At 41.1% G+C, this 19,968-nt stretch overlaps 1 long non-coding RNA gene across 1 annotated transcript; it reads right to left on the reverse strand.

The window, feature by feature from the left end:
• Positions 1-18,005: 18,005 nt before the first annotated feature.
• Positions 18,006-19,450, reverse strand: LOC311051345. The gene is made up of 4 exons (XR_014601408.1): positions 19,186-19,450; positions 19,054-19,139; positions 18,248-18,331; positions 18,006-18,110 (listed from the first exon to the last, which is right to left on the reverse strand). It is a non-coding gene; the product is annotated as an uncharacterized lncRNA (long non-coding RNA).
• Between the last annotated feature and the right edge of the window lie 518 nt (positions 19,451-19,968).

Consider the following 19,968-nt stretch of genomic DNA (forward strand, 5'->3'; position numbering starts at 1 on the left):
AGGTGTTGTTCAGAGATCAGGCTCAATAGAAGACTTTATTGTATTAACAATTATAATAATAATCCTCAGTGTGGATTCCAGGCTAGTCCTTAGCCAAATACACACACACACACACACACACACACACACACACACACACACACACACACACACACACACACACACACACACACACACACACACACACACACACACACACACACACACACACACACAAAGACAGAAACCTTGTATGACCAAAACCTGTGTTCCAATGTAGTTATTTTTTTAGTGTTGTCCTTCTTAATGCTTTTCATTGGTTCGATATTCATAAAACTCACAGACACACTTATCCAGTTTCACTTTTGTAATGTATGAACCATAGCAAATATGCCTATAGCCTATCTACTAGTTGTAGACAGGCTTTATACACTTTGTACGACAAAGTAGGGTTTTAATTTATTGCATAAAAAAAGAACAGGGGGGATTGACAAATCAATCAATCAGTGTGTTAACAATTATTTTGGTAGGACATTATGTCTCAATTTTCAAGAAATAATACAATTCCTCACTGTGGATTGTGGATAATACCGTCTGACCATCACACACACACACACACACACACACACACACACACACACACACACACACACACACACACACACACACACACACACACACACACACACACACACACTGTGTTCCAATGGATTTAGTCACAAGCTCTCGTTAATACATTTCTTTGGTTCAATATTCATAACAACCACATACACACTGCTTTCACTTTCTCTTTCAAAATGTATAAACAATAGCAAATAGGCTATAGGCCTAAACATTGTTTAGAATGTAGGCATTTAGCTGATGCACTTATCCAGAGTGAAGTTTCCACTAAGCATGTGTAACATACTTAGAATGCAGAGAGACATGTAGTGCCTCAAGAAAATAGGATCACAGGTAAACAGTGGAACTAGCGGCAGTGTAACTGATATCAGAGCACTCTGTGACGGCCATCAATCTGTCTCTAGTGTGGATACGTAGGTGTGTCTTCAGATTATTTGACCAATTGAAACTCTTGCTACACTCTTTACAGTGATAAGGTCTTTCTCCAGTGTGAAGACGCTTGTGTGTCTTCAGGTTATCTAACCGATTGAAATGCTTGTCACACTCTTTACAGTGATATGGTTTTTCTCCGGTGTGGATACGCTGGTGTTTTTTCAGACCACCAGACTGAATGAAACTCTTTCCACACTCGTTACAGTGATAAGGTCTTTCTCCAGTGTGAAGACGCTCGTGTGTCTTCAGGTTATCTAACCGACTGAAACGCTTGTCACACTCTTTACAGTGATATGGTTTTTCTCCAGTGTGGATTCGCTGGTGTTTCTTATAGTTACTTGAATAATTCCAACTTTTGTCACACTGTTTGCAGTAGAAAGGTTTTTCTCCGGTGTGAAGACACTGATGAGTCTTCAGATTATCTAACTGACTGAAAGTCTTGTCACATTGTTTACAACTGAAAGGTTTTACTCCTAGTTGAGTTAAAGTCTCGGTCTGTTGCTCACTGTAAGATCCTGGTCGGTCGGCTGAGGGGATCTGTCCATTCTTCAGCATTTGCCGGTAGAGGTTGTTGTGGCTCCTCTGAGATGTGAAGGCGTATGGACTCTGAGACCTACTGGAGACCTGAGTCTGGGAAGACTGGGACCTGACTCCTTCCAGGAGTGGTGGTTCATCTTTTAAGCTGCTGATAAACATGGACTGTGATGGGAACATAGTGTAGGTCTGTTGGGGCTGGAAGATCACTCTGTCTTTGTCTCTCTCTGCTCCTCTCTTTATCTGTCTTTCAGCCTCACTGTCTTTGTCTCTTTCTGTCACTATCTTCCCTTACTTTCTGTCTCTCTCTGCCCCTCTCCTTCTCTGTCTCTCTTCTCTGACCTTCTCTCTCGGCCTCTCTCTATCTTCCAGTATCTCTCTTTCTGTCTCTCTGCCCTTTTTTCCATCTACCTTCATCTGTCTCTATCAGAACTTTCAGAAGTCCCTGAAGAAAATGTAACTCTGAGTGATCCTTTAATGAATTGGAAGGCTTATATAGGCTCAGCAGCTCTAGTCTGACGTCAAACACTAACCATGCAGGCCAATCATTGCCAATTTGTGCAGTTGGTGCCATTGCAATTAATGTACAGTCTTGAATTGGGCATGTTCTTTAAGTTTTTTGGGATCTCCATAAATGGGGATTTGAGGATGTCTAAATCCGGGGTCTTCAACGTTTTTCAGGACAGGGACCCCTTATCTGTAAATTAAAGCAGGGACCCTTTGTTATATCCTACTAGAAATATGCAAAACATCTGTCTGTGTATCTGTAGTTCACATATCTCGAGACCTGTCCGTCCGTCCGACCGACCGACCGACTTCAAACTCTGGCGAGGAGTTGGTCTGATAGGCGGTTTTCCACAACCGCCAAATCGACCAATATGCCCATATTTAGGCATTCATCCGTCCATTGCAACGCATTGTGAGCTTGTAGATCGGCTATTTTGGGCAATTTTCCCCCCAGAATAGGGATGCTAGGGTTCAAGTGGTTGAAGTAAAAAAATATATATAAAAAGTAGTTGTGCCACTTAAATACATGCACACACACACACAGGCCACCACCAGCACACAAGAGCAAACACATACACACAGGGGCCTAACACATTCAGCACACTCATCAAATTGTTAGGGTGTGTTGTAATTCAGGACCTTTTAGAAGGAGATCTCTGATGGTTAAATCAAAGAATAGGACCGAAGCGTTGAATAAAGAGCTACATCTACAGTGTGCGGGTCCTATTCTTTGATTTAACCATCAGAGATCTCCTCCTAAATTTAGCATTTTTGACTTATGCACCTGTCGCCAACCTTTGAGGTGTGCATCGGCCTCCTTCACAAAAGTAATTCAGGACCCAAAAGCAGAACTCAGAACCAGATTTACAAGCAAACGTCTTTTGTTCAAACGTTGAATCCAAAAAATCAAAAATGCTAAACTTAGGGATAGTGTGGCTGTATGTATGGCAGGCTGGCAGCAGGTGTGAAGGCACTGGTTAGGTCGGACCACAATATTTACTAGTATTTACTTTTGAGACTTTAAGTATATTTTCATGCCAATACTTTTGTACTTTTACTCAAGTAATATTTTGAACACAGGCCTTTTACTTGTAACAGAGTTTTTTTATATTGTTGTATTGATACTTTTACTTAAGTAAAATATGTGAGAACACACACGCACACACGCACGCACGCGCGCACACACACACACACACACACACACACACACACACACACACACACATACATACTGTAAACTATAACCGTATAACCATACTTCTAAACCACACCTGGACAGACAGACGTGTCAGACAGGGAAGCATCGTTTACACATGATGACAGTAACACGTGTCGTGGGACTGGAGCTCATTAAGATCAGGCGTGTAAACGTACCTAGACACTTCCACCATGTAATCACCCAAAGCTTCCCCAGCATGCGCTGGGAGACACATCAGTGATACATTGTTCATGCAATAACTTCAATTTACATACACACAGTGGTGGTAAAAGTACCACATTTTTTTTATTTAAGTACAGATAGATAGATAGATAGATAGATTTTTATTATAGTGTCCTGCACCACATGATGCCCAGCCCGCACGGGCTTATAAGACACTCACACAATGTACATATACACCAAGATACACCACAGACAGAATACATAAACATTTTGATTGTCCAAGTTACGGGTACATCGTCCTCCATCTCAACTGCCATGCTTTCTCTATGAATTTTCCTAAAACAAAAACTTCCTTATTGAACAGCCAACTTAACATATAACATTCATACATCCAAAACAAATCTGGATTCTTATCCTGCATTTTTTCAAATAAAGAATTTCGTACATCATTGTACAGTGGACAGTGAAAAACAAAATGAACCTCATCCTCCACAACTCCCAGGTCACACAGAACACACAATCGCTGCTCCTCAGGAATGCCAGTATATCTACCCACCTCAACTGCCAGAGGCAATGCACCAGATCTTAACTGGGCACAGAGAGACCTCTGTCCTCTCTTTAGATAGTACAAGTATCAATACTGCAATGTAGAAATACTCTGTTACAAGTAAAAGTCAGGAATTCAAAACAGTCAGGAATTCAAAATGTACTTGAGTATCAAAAGTAAAATACAGAATGCCCTATTTCAAATGTTCAAATGTATCCACCTGTTTCCTAGGCTTTTCACTGTGTTCCACTTCCTGTCTTTTGATCCAATGAAATCCAATGAAACCGGTCAGATGACTAATGATATCCAATGAAATCCGACAGGAAGTGGAAAACACACAGCCAAGAAACAGGTGAATACAAATCTTTTGAAAAAAGTGATGCGACACATTGTGAGCTTGTAGATCGGCTATTTTCAAATGGCCGAAATGTAAATAGTGGTTAATGTATGTTTCGTAATAATAATCAAAATCTATAAAGTAACTAGTAAAATAAAGTTTTCAAATGAACGCAGTGGAGTAAAAGTACAATATTTGCCTCTGAGATGTAATGGAGTAGAAGTAAAAGTACAGAAAATGTACTTAGTTACTTTACACCACTGGTTACATCAGTGATAAATTGTTCATGCGATGACTTCAATTTATGTATGCAAACAAAACAAGAAAAAAAAAGAACATTTGCATGTGCAGATGCAACACAGTAAATGTTTTGCAAAGATTCTCCCCTCCCCTTCCCTCCTCTACCCCCAGTAAAAAGGCTCTCGGCATCTTGCTGGATGATGTAAGAGGAAGTGACAAATGCACCAATCAGCTTCCTGCCTGCGGCTGGTGACCGCTCCCCCCCAAAAGATGCCAAGGATGCATTATCGTTGAGTTAATCAAAACCATCGTGAATACTCATGAAGTCACTGTAGTTTAAACCAGTGGTGGGAAGTAATATTTACTCATGAACAATGTACTCAAGAACACTTGCAGTGGTGTACAGTAACAAAGTATATTTACTTAAAGTCCTGTACTTAAAGGTAGGGTAAGTGATGTAAGCCAATCAGGAGAGAGCACTGAAAATGCATTTTCTGTTTAATAAAGAGCTGGAGAGACAAGGAGACTCCTTTTACTGAACAAACACTCTATAGCAATGAGTACTATCAGAATATAGAGCTATTTAACACTTAGTTTAAACAAAGTAAACCACTTACCCTACCTTTAAGTACACTTTTGAGGATTGTTTACTTCATTGGAGTATTTCCCATTTTCAATACTTTTACTTCTACTCCACTACATCTCAGAGGCAAATATTGTACTTTTACTCCACAACAATTATTTGACAGCTTTAGTTACTTACATTACAACATACATTGACTACTTCAGCCCTATAAATATATATATTTCGGCCATTTGAAAAATAGCCGATCTACAAGCTCACAATGTGTCGCGATGCGACGCATTGTGAGCTTGTAGATCTGCTATTTTTTATTTCAATTCTAATTTTAAATTTTTACTCCACTACAGTTATCTGAAACCTATTTATACTGTACTTCGGTTGTTTGAAAATATCCAATCTACAAGCTCGCAACGTGTTGAGACGTGACATGTTGATCTACGCATAGATTTGCTTTTAGAATTGAACGACCAATTTCTCTTTTTTTTTTACAAAGTATTAAACAAATGTGCCTTCGAAAATAGGTGTCGCGACACAACACATTGTGAGCTTGTAGATCTGCTTTTTTTAAAAACTTTAAAAACATTTGAAATTGGCGTAATTGGTGTAATTTTGAATACAGGCCCTTCTTCACTGGCACCAGAGTATTTGCATATATTGTGGTACTGCTGCCGTAAGCCTCAATGATTTAAACATGATCACTCTATGAATATTCACATCCTCATTTCCCTTCACTTAAACACATAATGGAAGCTATTAGACGCTGTGGGCTGACAGCCTGGGGACAAGATAAATGTCACACACGCACATGCACACACACACACACACACACACACACACACACACACACACACACACACACACACACACACACACACACACACACACACACAGGTTTGTATTAATATGCTTGTGAGGACATCAAAATGGGATCGCATTGAACATTGCGGATAATAGCTGAAAAATAGTAACACAATAAAAATAGCCGATCTACAAGCTTTCAAAGCATCTCAAAGGTCATTTCGACTATGCATGCTTCTCATGGTATCACAACACCACTAAGGCCTTAAAAACAAGGCTCCAGACATCCCAAAACAAACTGGTAACAAAACAAACTTCTTGGCCTCAATCATACTGTACAACCCATCTAACCCCTGCTAACTTTGCTAGGGTTGGATGGCTCAGGGTTGAGGACAGAGTACGGCAACTTGCTATGGGCCTGGTCTACAAGATTCAACACAACATTGGGATCCCCTATTTGTCAAAATACTTCCAAAACGTAAATGAAGTCCACGATCGTAACACCAGAGGCAGCTCCACTGATCATGTTCAACCCAGATTTGGCACAAAAAAGGGAATGAACTCTTTCTCATGTTATACAACAAAAATGTGGAATGCCCTACCAAAAGGAGTAAAGGAGTGTAAAACCCTATTCACTTTCAAAACTACCCTAAATAATCACCTTCAGGAGGCTGCAATTCCAAACTGGCCCCTGTCAAAGTCTTAACCTACCCCCCCTCTTCCCTCCTCCTAAAACTGTCTATTGTACATTTTTCTTGTTTTTCATACCAGTATCTGTAAGCTGATTGTATGCGTTATTTTTCATACCAGTAACCTGTAAGCTGATTGTATGCGTTATTTTTCATACCAGTAACCTGTAAGCTGATTGTATGCGTTCTTTTTCAATCTACACCAAATCTCTTTGCCAGAGATAGCAGATCTACAAGCTAACAACGTTGTGAGCTTGTAGATCAGCTAGTGTTGGTGAATATTCCCCCCAGAATAGGATGCTTTTTCAATCTGTCCTATAATGGAAACGGATATTCTCTCAAGTTTTGCTCGTGACACACTGTATCTTAAAAAATGACTTATTTTCCATCAATTGTACACCCCATGCCTTGAATTCATGGATTTGTTTTAGTTTTTGTCGCTTTCCAAAGGCAATAATTTGATTACTAGCGGAAAGATGCTAATATATCCGGTAGGAGACTCAAAGTAGACTCTTTGTGTCTCCTATCGGAAATACACACTGTCATCAAATGATTGGCTCCTGAATGCGACAAAAACTAAAAAATCTCCATGAATTCAAGGCTTCATAGGGTGTGTAATTGATAGAAAATAAGTATTTTTTTGGGTGAACTACTAATTTAAGGGGACAGATTTACATATTTACGTACCATAATATGATATAAATGTAAGGTGTAAATAAAGTCACTATGTCATTCAGGGGTGCCGTGGATAAAAAGGTCATTTACAGGCGTGACCTGAGCCCAAAAAGTGTGAGAACCACGTGGTGTAAGACCTCCCTCTAACATGTTTTAACCACAAAACTACACTTTCTTGTGTGAGGACCAAGAAAACAACGTCTATTTCTCAAATTCTACTATACTTGTGGGGACGTTTCGTTTGGGTCCTCAAATAATAGAAGTACACACATACACACACACACACACACGCACGCACGCACGCACGCACGCACGCACGCACGCACGCACGCACGCACGCACGCACACGCACACACACACGCACACACACGCAAACACAGTAATATTACCCAGCCTACGCCGTTCCAAAGCACCCTGGGGAGACATCGTGCCGTCACAATCTACCATCTCTGTTAACGTCTCCAAGTCCCCTGGATGCAATTATTGTATGATCTATGTTTTAACCCTTTCAATCCGGGAACGCTTCTGTGTCACTTTAGATTTATTTGGGCTATTGAAAAATAGCAGATCTACAAGCTCATAGCGTGGCACTCGGTGCCATAGACGCGCTATGAGCTTGTAGTTCTGCTATTTTTGAAAAAAATCTGGAAAATGCGTGCAAATCTTTGAACATTTGTAACTCAAATCTTTGCTTCTGCAGTTCCCTTGAACAACATATTTGACAAACGTTCGCTTTAAAAAAATATACATTCAAAGATTTTTCAAAAATAGCAGATCTACAATCTCATAACGCGGCACTCTGTGCTGCACTTTGAGATTGTATATCTGCAATTTTTTAAAAGCAAATCTAAAGTTCCCGGATTGAATGGGATAAATATGAAATTAATGGGTTCATGTGTGTGCATTAGTTAGTGTATTTGAATTGTAAATAAGCCTCACATCCCACAATGTTGCTTCAAAACCTTCCGAGGATGAATCATTATTTAAGTGCAGGACTTGCTACAAAAAACAAAAACAGTTGTTATTTCCGAGCAATTAGTCTATTGAAGGAGCCAAGTGACCGTTGTGTGCCTTCATAGCTAGCGGCACAAAGGACTGTCTAAGTGTATTGGTTGTCTCTCCTTGGGGAAGATGAATTGACGATTACCCTTCCAGCTAACCCTTCCCACAATCTCCCAAGTGAAGGGGGTGAGAGTGGTTGTCCATGATAGCGTCCAGCTACCTCGCTATACCTTCATCACCTCCTCTACCCTGTCCAGGGTATATTCCCAACGAGAGAACTAGCTTTCCTGACCAGCATGTTCAGATTGTTCCTGTCCTGACATCAATTTTGTGTCAGAATGTATCGAGAGGAGCTAGAAGGTACTGGGTTCGATTCGGGGACGCTGGGGGGCGTGTTCTCTCCTCCGCATCATCAGTGCCCATACCCTAGGTGGGGTTGGCGAAAGGACCTTTCTGTGTGGAGTTTGCATGTTCTCCCCGTGTCCCCTAGGGTAGGTACCCTCAGAAAAAACATGCAGTAATATACTGCCTCCCCCTGGTCAGCCGGGGTGCCTGATGGAGGGGAAAGGAACTGGTGGGAATAACGTGTCCCTTCCGCGCGCTACGTATGTCCTACCGGGGAAACTCCCCCATGTCAGGTGATAAGAAGCGGCCTGCTCACTCCTCATGCGTTGAAGGAAGCATGCAGCTCAGTTCGGGGCTCTCCCCAGGCTGGCAGAGGGAGAGTAGCGCCCAGCAGTACAAGCTTAGGCAATTGACACTGGGTGAAAAATGGGTTACAAAAATGTTATAATAGAAAAAGAATGTATCAAGAGGATAGCCCCGCCCCTTGAGATGCAGCATCTCATTTTAGAGGGGGTCCTATTAGGCAACACATAGGTAAACCATTACACACAATACAAATATACAATACACATATGCGTACAGACACAGTTAGCTAGCTCGCCCTCTCCCACCACAATGTGAAGTTGTGAACCCTTCCCAGTACTGTTTTACTTAAGTAAAAGTATATGCAGAAGTATCAATTTCTGCAATGCAGACATACTTTTCTAAATTCACTTGAGTAAAAGTACAAAAGTGTTGGTATCAAAATACATTTAAAGTACCAAAAGTAGAAAGTACTCATTATGCAGAATGTCCAGTTTCACAAGTTTTCAAATGTAAAAATGTATACAAATCTTTTGAAAATAGCAGATCTACAAGCTCACAATGTGTTGCATCGAGACGCATTGTGAGCTTGTAGATCGGGCTAGTGTTTCAGTTCATGTGTAGTAGTAAGTGTGTACTGACGTTCTCATGCAGAAACAATAGCCTGCTGCTTTGATATGGTGTGCTGACACACACGCACACACACACGCACGCACGCACGCACGCACGCACGCACGCACGCACACACACACACACACACACACACACACACACACAGACACACACACACACACACACACACACACACACACACACACACACACACACACCATGTTCCACATGAGACTTCATTCAGATCCTTTGCTTGCAGTTTTATCTAAGATAATCTGTTGAAATCTACAAGTTTAGCAATCCTTCAAAAAAAAAAGAAGACAAGCTGGACATAATTAAAGCTAAAGAGATTCACTGTGCAGGCAGGGGATAAAGAATAGAACAAGTAGCAGGCTACACGGCACAATATGATGAAATAAGCCTGAAGGATTTGTAATTTTTATTTGATGATGTAAAGTACAGCACTGGTTCTCAATGTGGGGCCCAGGGGAGCCCCCAGGGGTCCTTAGGAGCCCCCCCCCCCTCCTCGGCTAAAGGATTAATAGTTAGGAGGGACCTGATTTTTACGGGTTGTCTGTAACTCTGAGAGTGTACAAATGGAACCGGACGGACCCTTACCCTTAGTTGAGAATCACTGTTCTATAAAATTCAATTCAATTCAATTTTATTTAAGTGTCAAATCACAACAAGTTGTCTCAAGACACTTTACATGTAGAGCAGAGACCCCACAGTCCCACCCTGAGCAACACTTTTGTGACAGTGGCAACGAAAAGCTCCCCCTTAACTGGAAGAAACGTCCTGCAGACCCTAATCTCTCAAGAACAGATTCTGCTCTGCGCTTGAATCTGTCGGGGGGGTTCGTCATATCGCGTACGCACTGGCCTACAAATGGGCGTGCCTTCAGATCAGGAAGCAGGCCGCACTTTACCCAATCAAATGTATTGGGCGGGATTTACGTGTCCGCCGATCCTTCCCCACTCGAAACAAACCGAAACTCATTTAACAATAGCGTCCTCGGAGCAGACAACCACGGAAAGATATTCACATTTTAACTTGATCTTTCATCATAGAAACAAGTGGGCTTATAACCAAAACGATCCATGTTCTCTGGGAGAAGTGGTGTTAGTGTTCTGTGTAGAAATATTGTTAGTGGGAATGAAAACATGGTCGCACCACCGGAAGTGAAAGGCTGAAGGCAGACCAAAACCCCGGTTTCCTTGCGTACGTGTGCTACGCACCATAACTGACCTGCTAGAACGATATGTGCCGAGCAGGACCCTAAGGTCAGCCGACCAGGGTCTGTTAGTCACCCCCCGAACCAACTCCCAGACTCTGGAATGCCCTTCCGCAGGTCCTGAGAGCTGCAGCGTCTGTGGGCATTTTTAAGAACCACTTGAAAACCCTTCTGTTTGGACTTGCTTTCGTGGAATATCTTAGATTTTATTTGTATTTCTTCTTTGCAAATTATGTCTTCTGTTTTTGTTCTGAGCTCTATTGTACAATTTTGCTGCTGTTTATTTGTAATTGTTGTATTGTTATCCTACTATAATTCTAGTAAGGGCGTAGTGGTGAGTAGGTGAGTAGGTGAGTAGGTGAAGCTACCTGGTTCTCCTCAGTGGCTGGAGCAATTGCTCTGATTTTGCACACAGCCATTGACCATTACCATCTGAACTTAAAGGGGCTACACCATGAATTAAAAAAATATATATTATACATAAATATTGCCCCCTAATACGTTTTAAACAGGTTGTAAGCCTAAAAAACATCCAGATATTTTTTCTCACAATCTGACTGTCTGTCATTCCAAGCTTTTTCAGCTGCAATACCAAAACGTCCTATTGGGCAGGGGGGAGCTACTGAGCAATTCTGTCTGGCCATCGTCAATGCAAAATCAGTGCAAGTGACATCACTTGCACAGCCATTCTGAAATGGCCTGTTCAGACACGCCCATTCAGGAAATCCATGAAATGAGCATGAATGACTGAATGTTAAAAAATATATATTTTTTTGGGTACAAGAGACACTGGGGAGCCCAAAAAATACTAAAAACCTAAAAAAAATATGAAATTCATGGTGTAGCCCCTTTAACTGTGAAGCCCGTTTTTCAATTTCACCAAATCTCAGCTCTGCCTTTTTGCGTCTTGGCATCCATATTCTGGGCATGCAGATCTACAAGATCACATCCATATAATGACTATGCTGGTTCCGGCAGGTTTAACTAAAGAGGTAACTTTTTCAACAAAACTAAAGTTAAATTGTATATCTTTTGTGAGTGGCAAATGTTTCACAACACCCACTCCATGAATTTCACCCCCGAAAGCCTTTTCTATTATAATTTCTATTGAAAAGGTGGCTCGGTGAGCCTTTCCCGCAAAAAATGACGTCATCGGGCCGGAAAACGGAAACGGCAATGTACCGATTTCCTGTTTGGCCAGGAACTACCGCACTATGAGCTTGAAGATCTGCTATTTTAGAAAAATCTTGATTTTTTTTGGGGTCCGCGGCCGAATACATATCGTTTTGGGTGGTCCTTGACATGAAACGGTTTGAGAACCACTCATATAGCAACATAGGGTTTTTTCAGAAAACCATTAGGATGTAGAAGACATTTTGTAGAATGGGCCTCAGGCCTGAATGGGTTAAAACGGGAAAATCCTTCTTCTTTTCTTCTTTCAGGTAAATCCTCGTTCTGTCAATCCTTTCATCCTGTAAGTTACGGTGTTTCCTGCACACGGCTGTGAAGGCGAGTTCACTCCATCATCCGTAGAGTCAACACACAGTGATGAAAAGGAAGAGTTCTAAGCAGTGTGGAATTTAAGCCGTGTTTGATCTGTCACCGATAGAACAGGAATGTTTTGACGTAAAACGTATTGTGTTTATTTAGTCGACTGGGAGCTGACGTGTGAATTGTCAATGTATATATTCTCAGTGTTTATAGGAGTGTGTGTGTGTGTGTGTGTGTGTGTGTGTGTGTGCGTGCGTGCGTGTGTGTGTGCGCGTGTGCATGCCCTGAGTGCGTGCATGCATGTGTGCGTGCGCGTGTGTCTGTGTGTGCGCGCGCGCGTGCGTGCGTGTGTGTGTTTGTTTGTCCGCGTGTGTGCGTGCTGGCGTGTGTGTATGTGTTTGTGTGCATGCGTACGTGTGATCAGAGGCAGCAGTGTGACAGGCAGACAGAGGCTTATAGCGCTGCACTATGCAATATGTATAAATGTATATTTTCAAAGGAAAATCTTTGATTCTGGGGGTCCAGGGAACAACATATTTTGAGAGGGGGGTCTGCGGCCAAATACGTATCATTTTGCGCGTCCTTGACATGAAAACGTTTGAGAACCACTAATATTATAGCAAGGAGGAGTTAGGATTTAGAAGACATTTGTAGAATCCCCCCCAGAAGCAAAGATTTAATTTACAAAAGTTTGCTTTAAAAATATATGTGTGATATATATGAGTGGCGAAATGTTTGTTTGATATTGTCACTACACAAAGATGTGCACAAGTTTTCACAAAATAGCAGATATGCAAGCTCGTAGCAGGTTAGGATTAGACATTTAGAGTTTAGGTTTAGGGGTTAGGATTAGACATGTAGAGGTTATTTTTAGGGGTTAGGATTAGACATGTAGAGGTTATGTTTAGGGGTTAGGTAGGGTGATATTTGTCACAGCATGTACTGGGCACCGCCTGTCAGCAGGGAGTGTTAGACGGGAGGAGGCTCTACGTCCTTCCGGTGGGGGCTCCTTGGGGAGAATTGGGGAGAACAACAAATAAAAATAAAAACTAAGTAAGCAAGTGTAAAGACATAAAGATAATTATGTTGGTTAAAATAAACATCTCCGCCAGGCCGGGTTGCCAACCCGGGTCCCACACACTTTGAAAGGCTGTCATGGCCTAGCCTGGCATGGCCAGACTATCAGGGCTATTTATTTATTTTTAGCTGTGGCAGATTCGTCTGGTTTCCAGGCTAGTCATAGACAATTGGAATGGAATCTGACGAATCTGTCATCTTGATCAATATTCCTCCAGATACAATGTGTACGGATCTGTGTAAGTTTAGGGCAAAATTGGTAGGAATGAAAAATAAAAGTATGTCAACAAAAAAGCTTATCGAGTAGGCTATTGGAAAAAGGAATCGATAGTTGCAACCAATCGATGTTCAGAGCCCACGTTGCCACTTGCGCTTTGATTGATTGATTTTCTTCTAAATTTTATACCACAATTTTGTGGGTGCAGTACGTTAGTCCGACAGCGCATTCCTCCGACAGCGCAGCGCTCCGACGTTTCAATACTAAACCCGAACCAAACCCGCACCCTAACCCTAACCGCACGCGGATGCCACATAGTCGGAGAAAAGGTCTGTCGGATTATCGCATGCCTCCCCAATTTTGTAACCCATTTTTTCACCCAGTGCCAATGCTTAAACTGTAATCCTGGGCGCTACTCTCCCTCTGCTTCCTTCTGCACATGAGGAGTGAGCAGGCCACTTCTTATCACCTGACAGGGGGGGGGAGTTCACCCGGTAGGACGTAGCGTGTAGAAGGAACACGTTATTCCAACCAGTTCCTAATTGTTAAAAGCATGTACTTTTGAATGCTTAAAGGTAGGGTAAGTGATTTTCTTTGGTTAAAATAAGGGTTAAATAGCTCTATATTCTGATAGTACTCATTGCTATAGAGTGTTTGTTCAGTAAAAGGAGTTTCAGTTTCAGTTTAATTTCCAATTTTATCCAATCAGGATAGAGAACTCAATCAGGATATAGATTAAACAAGTGAAATTGGAAGTGATGACACTAAGAAATGAGCAGGCAAAATTGGAACTGGGACACTATAAAAATGAAGATTAAAAATGGGTACTTTCTCCTGATTGGCTGAGATTTTGACACCTACCGGAAAATGTATTTTCTGTTTATTAAAGAGCTGGAGAGACCTTTTCACAAAATACTTTTTGTTTTAACCCAAAAATATCACTTACCCTACCTTTAAGTATATTTAAAAGCAATGACTTTTGTACTTTTACTTGAGTAACATTTCGACTGAGCTACTTTTACTTGTAGTGGTTAAAATTTGACCAGGAGTATCTGTACTTTTTACTCAAGTACTGGGGTTGAGTACTTCGTCCACCACTGCTCCCCTCTGCCTCTCCTCTCCCTGAAGCCTTGATGAGCCTGATTGACCTGAGTGTCCTCACCTGTGAGGACCAGCTGAACCAGCTTGGCTAACAAGCTCAAGAGACTATAAAAGCTCTGGGTTGTGTTGGGATTTCGTGTCATTGCTTGAGTTTGAATGATGTGGTGGGTTCTCTGGATGTCAGTTCTAGTGCTGTTATATTTTAACACTCGGGGTGTCTTCACTTCAGCGAGGGGGGGGGGGGGGTGTCAGTGATCCCTAAAAGGTCCTCAGAGTTACTACAGGGCCAGGGCGGCCACCACATCTTTGTGACATGATTTCTTTGATACATAAACCTCTAGAACCCTATAGCCTCCATATTCTGTGTAACATTAGTTGAAAATGGCCAAATCAACAAGTTCACAAGGGGCGTTGTGAGCTTGTAGATTGGCCATTTTTGACAAAGGTTTAGTGAAGAGGGGGAAAGAGCAAACCAAGTACATGTTGTTTTTTTTTCTCTTGATTTATTTCTGTATCCCTAGAGGGTCTTCAGAGTTACTGAGGTTAGATTTTTGGATGACAAGGTATAGATACATTTAAATTAAACAATAATTTAAATTAAACAAATGTGTATCAAAACCAAGGTGATGCAGCCACTGGAACTAGTCTGCTTCATCTAGTCTGCTTCATCCTCAGTCCTCCTTAACAATATTAAAACAAAAAAGCTGGTTTTAATGAATTCTGCAATGAATCTCTGAATTAACAATTCAGGAATTTTGATATGACCTCTTCAGTGTTCAAGTAGGTTGGCCGACACCCTACAATAACAGTTAACATTGGTTTCTTCACATGTAAACAACACAACCAAGTAAAGTGCACTCTCTTGCTAAATAAAATAAAATAAAATATTCAAGGCAGTTTCTCAGTATAACAATTCACCTTGTTTTAGGTAGCATTAGCAGTAATGTAACCTCAATAAACATGAAAAGGAGAGTAAAACATAAGACACCAATGAGGAAAAGTCAAACAATGTGCCAACAAAATTAAATGTAAACTTTAGACTTGAAGTGCAATCAAAGACTTTAGCATAACTGAAAATCTGTTTCAAAAGGGAAAAACAATATAAATACCTTATTAATAAAATAAAATGTAAGCCAACAGAACCAACCAAGACAATAAAGTGCAATACTGTCTGAATCCTGACTAGACAGCTTTAGCTCTTTCACATCAGTTTTCTTTTTTTAATTATCATTTTTTACTTTTCTTTTTTGTATGACAGTCACAGATTGTTTTGCTAGGAAAATCAGTTTGTCAAACTTTTGAGACTTTGAGAGTTGCCCTTTGGCATGTGACAATATTGCCACCAGTGCTGAACACTCTCTCTGAGGGAGCACTAGTTGCCAGAATGCACAGATACCTTTTAGCTAATTGGCTAGCCCTTGGAAAGTTTGCCTCATGTTTTTGCCACCATTCCAGAGGATCCATTTCACTGTCTGCATTTGCGCTGCCAGGGCTCTGCGCACGCCGGAAGTCCGGAACTACACTTCCGGGGTCTGAAATCACTGTCCCTTCTAATATATGTCACGCATAACACGTCACGCATGACGCATCACGCTCCGTCAAAACAATGACACTCTATCAGCCGATGGAGTGCTTTCTTGGTCCCCATAACTTTGATCTTCCATGATCCAAGTGCCCAGGGTTCTATCCAGTGACCCCCATACTCCCCTTTACCCACCTGAGGGGCATCCTAGGCGCACTAAACTCATAAACCAGACCCCCTATTACCTCCAAACCCACCACCCACTCCATACCCCCCTCTACCCAACTGAGGGGCTCCATAGCCCTGTTACACTCATCCAGAAAGTGGGTTATGATAACTTTACACCAACCTTCACACCCTGGCCCATAATAGGCCATGTCTCTTCACTGTATCCCCACTGAGTAGCCCATCTTCCCTATACACCTGATGGCCCAGCTCAATCCCCGGGTCGGGAGCTTTTCAAATCCATATATTGTATGAATGAATGAATGAATGAATGAATGAATGATTTATTTTCGTGTCCGGCTGCCTTTCACAGCCCATCCCTTACGGGATTATTCAGACACATTAAACAATGTTTCCAGTGCCAACATGCTGACACAAAAAAACAAAAAAACAAAAAAAAAAAAAAATATATAATAACAATAAGGGTAATAATAATAATAATAATAATAATAAATAATAATACATAATAATAAACAAAATCAATAATTACCACACTGTGTACATAACACTGATCAGAATTATCTAATTATGTAAGTACTTATTGTACAGCAGATATGTCATGGGATAAAGTTGGTTGGAAAACCTATTCACCAATAAATGACAATTCATATTTGATCTCTAATCAGAATATGCCATTGTATAACCCATATCAAAACCCAATAAAGAAAAATGCAATCCAGTTTATACCTGGTTTAGTCAAAAGTATATGTTGTTTTAAATATATTTCAGCATAGTGGTGGCCACCATCTATAAATGGTCAATTTTGAGCCATTATCAGCTATTTCTGAACCATTTCTGAGCAGGGCATACAGAAGATTTGGGTCCAGCACCCCTTATTACCCCTAAAACCATGTATGCCATAAATTAACACAATTTGCCTTCATGGTTAAGATTTTTGGAAATCTGACCTACACGTAAACTAATTTCGATTGTTGCCATTTTGGAAAATGGGTAAAAAAAACAAAAACATTTCAATCTGGTTTCTTGACACTCAAACTAAAATTGTTCTATAGATCCTTATCTTCAAATTAGAAATGAAAACTAAACTTCACAACAACTTGAAATGACTGACTGTCTAGGCCTAATAGAAGTTAGGTGTAATTTGAATTAATTTGATGTAAATGGCAGCCATCTTAATTTTTTCCCATACCATAATATTCAAAACATCAATATTTTAACTCCAGTTGATTCCTCACACAGTATTGACGTGATATAGCAATAAAAAGAACATGACACCGCAATTGTGAGAAAATTAAGAAATTGATCAAAACATCATCATTCCGATTTTGGCTATTTTGGAAATGGGGCAAAAATAATATTTTTTTTTCAATCTGGTTCATATATCTTCGAGCCAAATTGTTCTATAGACCATTATCTACAAATTAGAAGTGAAAAATTAACTTTCACATGAATTTGAAATGACTGAGTGTCCTGGCACCCCACTATGTCTGGCAGTCCAGTCTCCATACGCAGGACGGTATCTGGAAGTTGAGAGGCAGAGTACCTCTCCATAGAGTATTGTTGCTTATCTTTTAAAGTCTGCAGCTCCATCATGCACTCTTCATGTTGAGCATCATCAATGATGTTCTGCAATCTTCACCAATCCACAGAGGTGCATGCAACAGGAGGTGGCATTTCAGCAGAGGTGCATTGAGTTGCTGGTGGTTGCATGAGAGAGAGAAGGACAGAGACAGAGAGAGATGGAGAGTTATTCATGAAAAGATCAAGGTGGAGGTATATTTACAGACAGATGATGTATAAGTGGATGAAGGTGAACATTAAAAACATAACGTACATAAGCTGAATGGAACTGGAGGTGACATTTCAGCAGAAGTGCATGTAACTTCAGGCAGCGCTTCAGAGATGATTGGAACTGGAGCTGTTATTTCAGTAGCGGTGCATGGATTTGCTGGAGGTTGCATGACAGTTTGCATGAGAGGTTTCAGAAAACTTAGATCGGATTTAAACAGCCTCAGGTCTAAATGGGTTAAATGTCATGATTAAAAACAAATAGTATTTCAAAAGGGATAACCACATACTTTATACTTCTTCTTCAGGTTTTCCCACTTCTTTTTGGCCTGCTTGTGGTTCACCTTCTTCTCCAGGCCCATTTTTTTTCCAGAATAACCCTATTAACACAGAATACATCATAACACAGAATAGAGAATAGAGAAAACACTACATCATTTAACACAGAGATGCAATAACCTTATGAAGGTTGAAGTAGGTGACATTATAGTAGCATATTACAAATGGGCTATATTTGGCCTTACGTCCAAGATGAAGCGGATGTATATTTCTGTTCAGTGAACAGGTCAGGGTGGTCCCTCCTCAGCTCTATAAAGCGGGTATTATAGGCCTTGGTCCCTAAAAATAAATAAGTACATAAATATACATATAATCATCTATAGGTCATCTCTCTCATTCATACACACACACACACACACACACACACACACACACACACACACACACACACACACACACACACACACACACACACACACACACACACACACACACACACACACAGAGAGACAGTGGTACATTCATACACATAGGAGGTGTGGAAATGGAGGTGACTAGCTGGAGGTTGTATACCTGCAGCACAGGGCCTAAGCCTAACCCTAGGGCCTTTTCGATTAAACCATATAGGCCCATTGGAGATGCCAGCAGTGAAATGGGAACTGCACACACACACACACACACGCACACGCACACGCACACGCACACACACACACACACGACTCCTTGCTGGGCCTCCAGTCTTTTCTTCTAAATAAAACCAAAAACAAAGATGATATGGCAAGATGTTAGACATTGTTACTTAGAGAGACTAGTAGGGCAGTCACAAGCATGACATTTTACTTGACAATTAATTGTCACACATATAATTACAATTAATGATTTAATTGTAGTTTTGGCAATGAACATTGGAACATATAAATACAAATAACATTTCTGTTTGGCTTTGTACACAAATATTGCACATGGCAGATATGACACAGATATGATGGGGCAGAGTTGCTCTTTTACAGCCAGAAGTTGATTTCAAGTGGTTTGGAGACCTGGCGCACCCCCTGTTCTCTCTCCTGCCGCATGACGTAAGCTTTTTCGGCGCTGGGTCCCACAATGCCCGCCTGGAATTCGAAAAAAATTCTGTACTCTGCGAAACAAAGGAAAGGTTGTCTGAAGTCCGACCCGGGAGTACGGGGGTCTTGGCTGAGTTAGGGAAAGAATAAGGATAATTCCTTTTAACAGGTTGTTCATGAAAGTCCTTGTGGTCTTGTTTCCAATGAGAACCTGTGAGCTATTCTGGGTAACCCAGAATAGCAACTTTTGCAGGGGAACGCCCCTTGCCTAGTCCTAAATCCGATATTAGTGGCTTTAGCAACTTGAACCTGGAATAGGGCCCCTATTGTCTACTGGTATATACTTACTGATGCCCCGAGTTCTGTTGGGTTGCCAGGTTGCCAGTACACTGTTTAGCGGGGAGAACTTCAGTTTTGTCACGTC

This window comes from Gymnoscopelus microlampas, assembly GCF_963454915.1.
Source record: "Gymnoscopelus microlampas genome assembly, chromosome: 9".
NCBI lineage: Eukaryota > Metazoa > Chordata > Actinopteri > Myctophiformes > Myctophidae > Gymnoscopelus > Gymnoscopelus microlampas.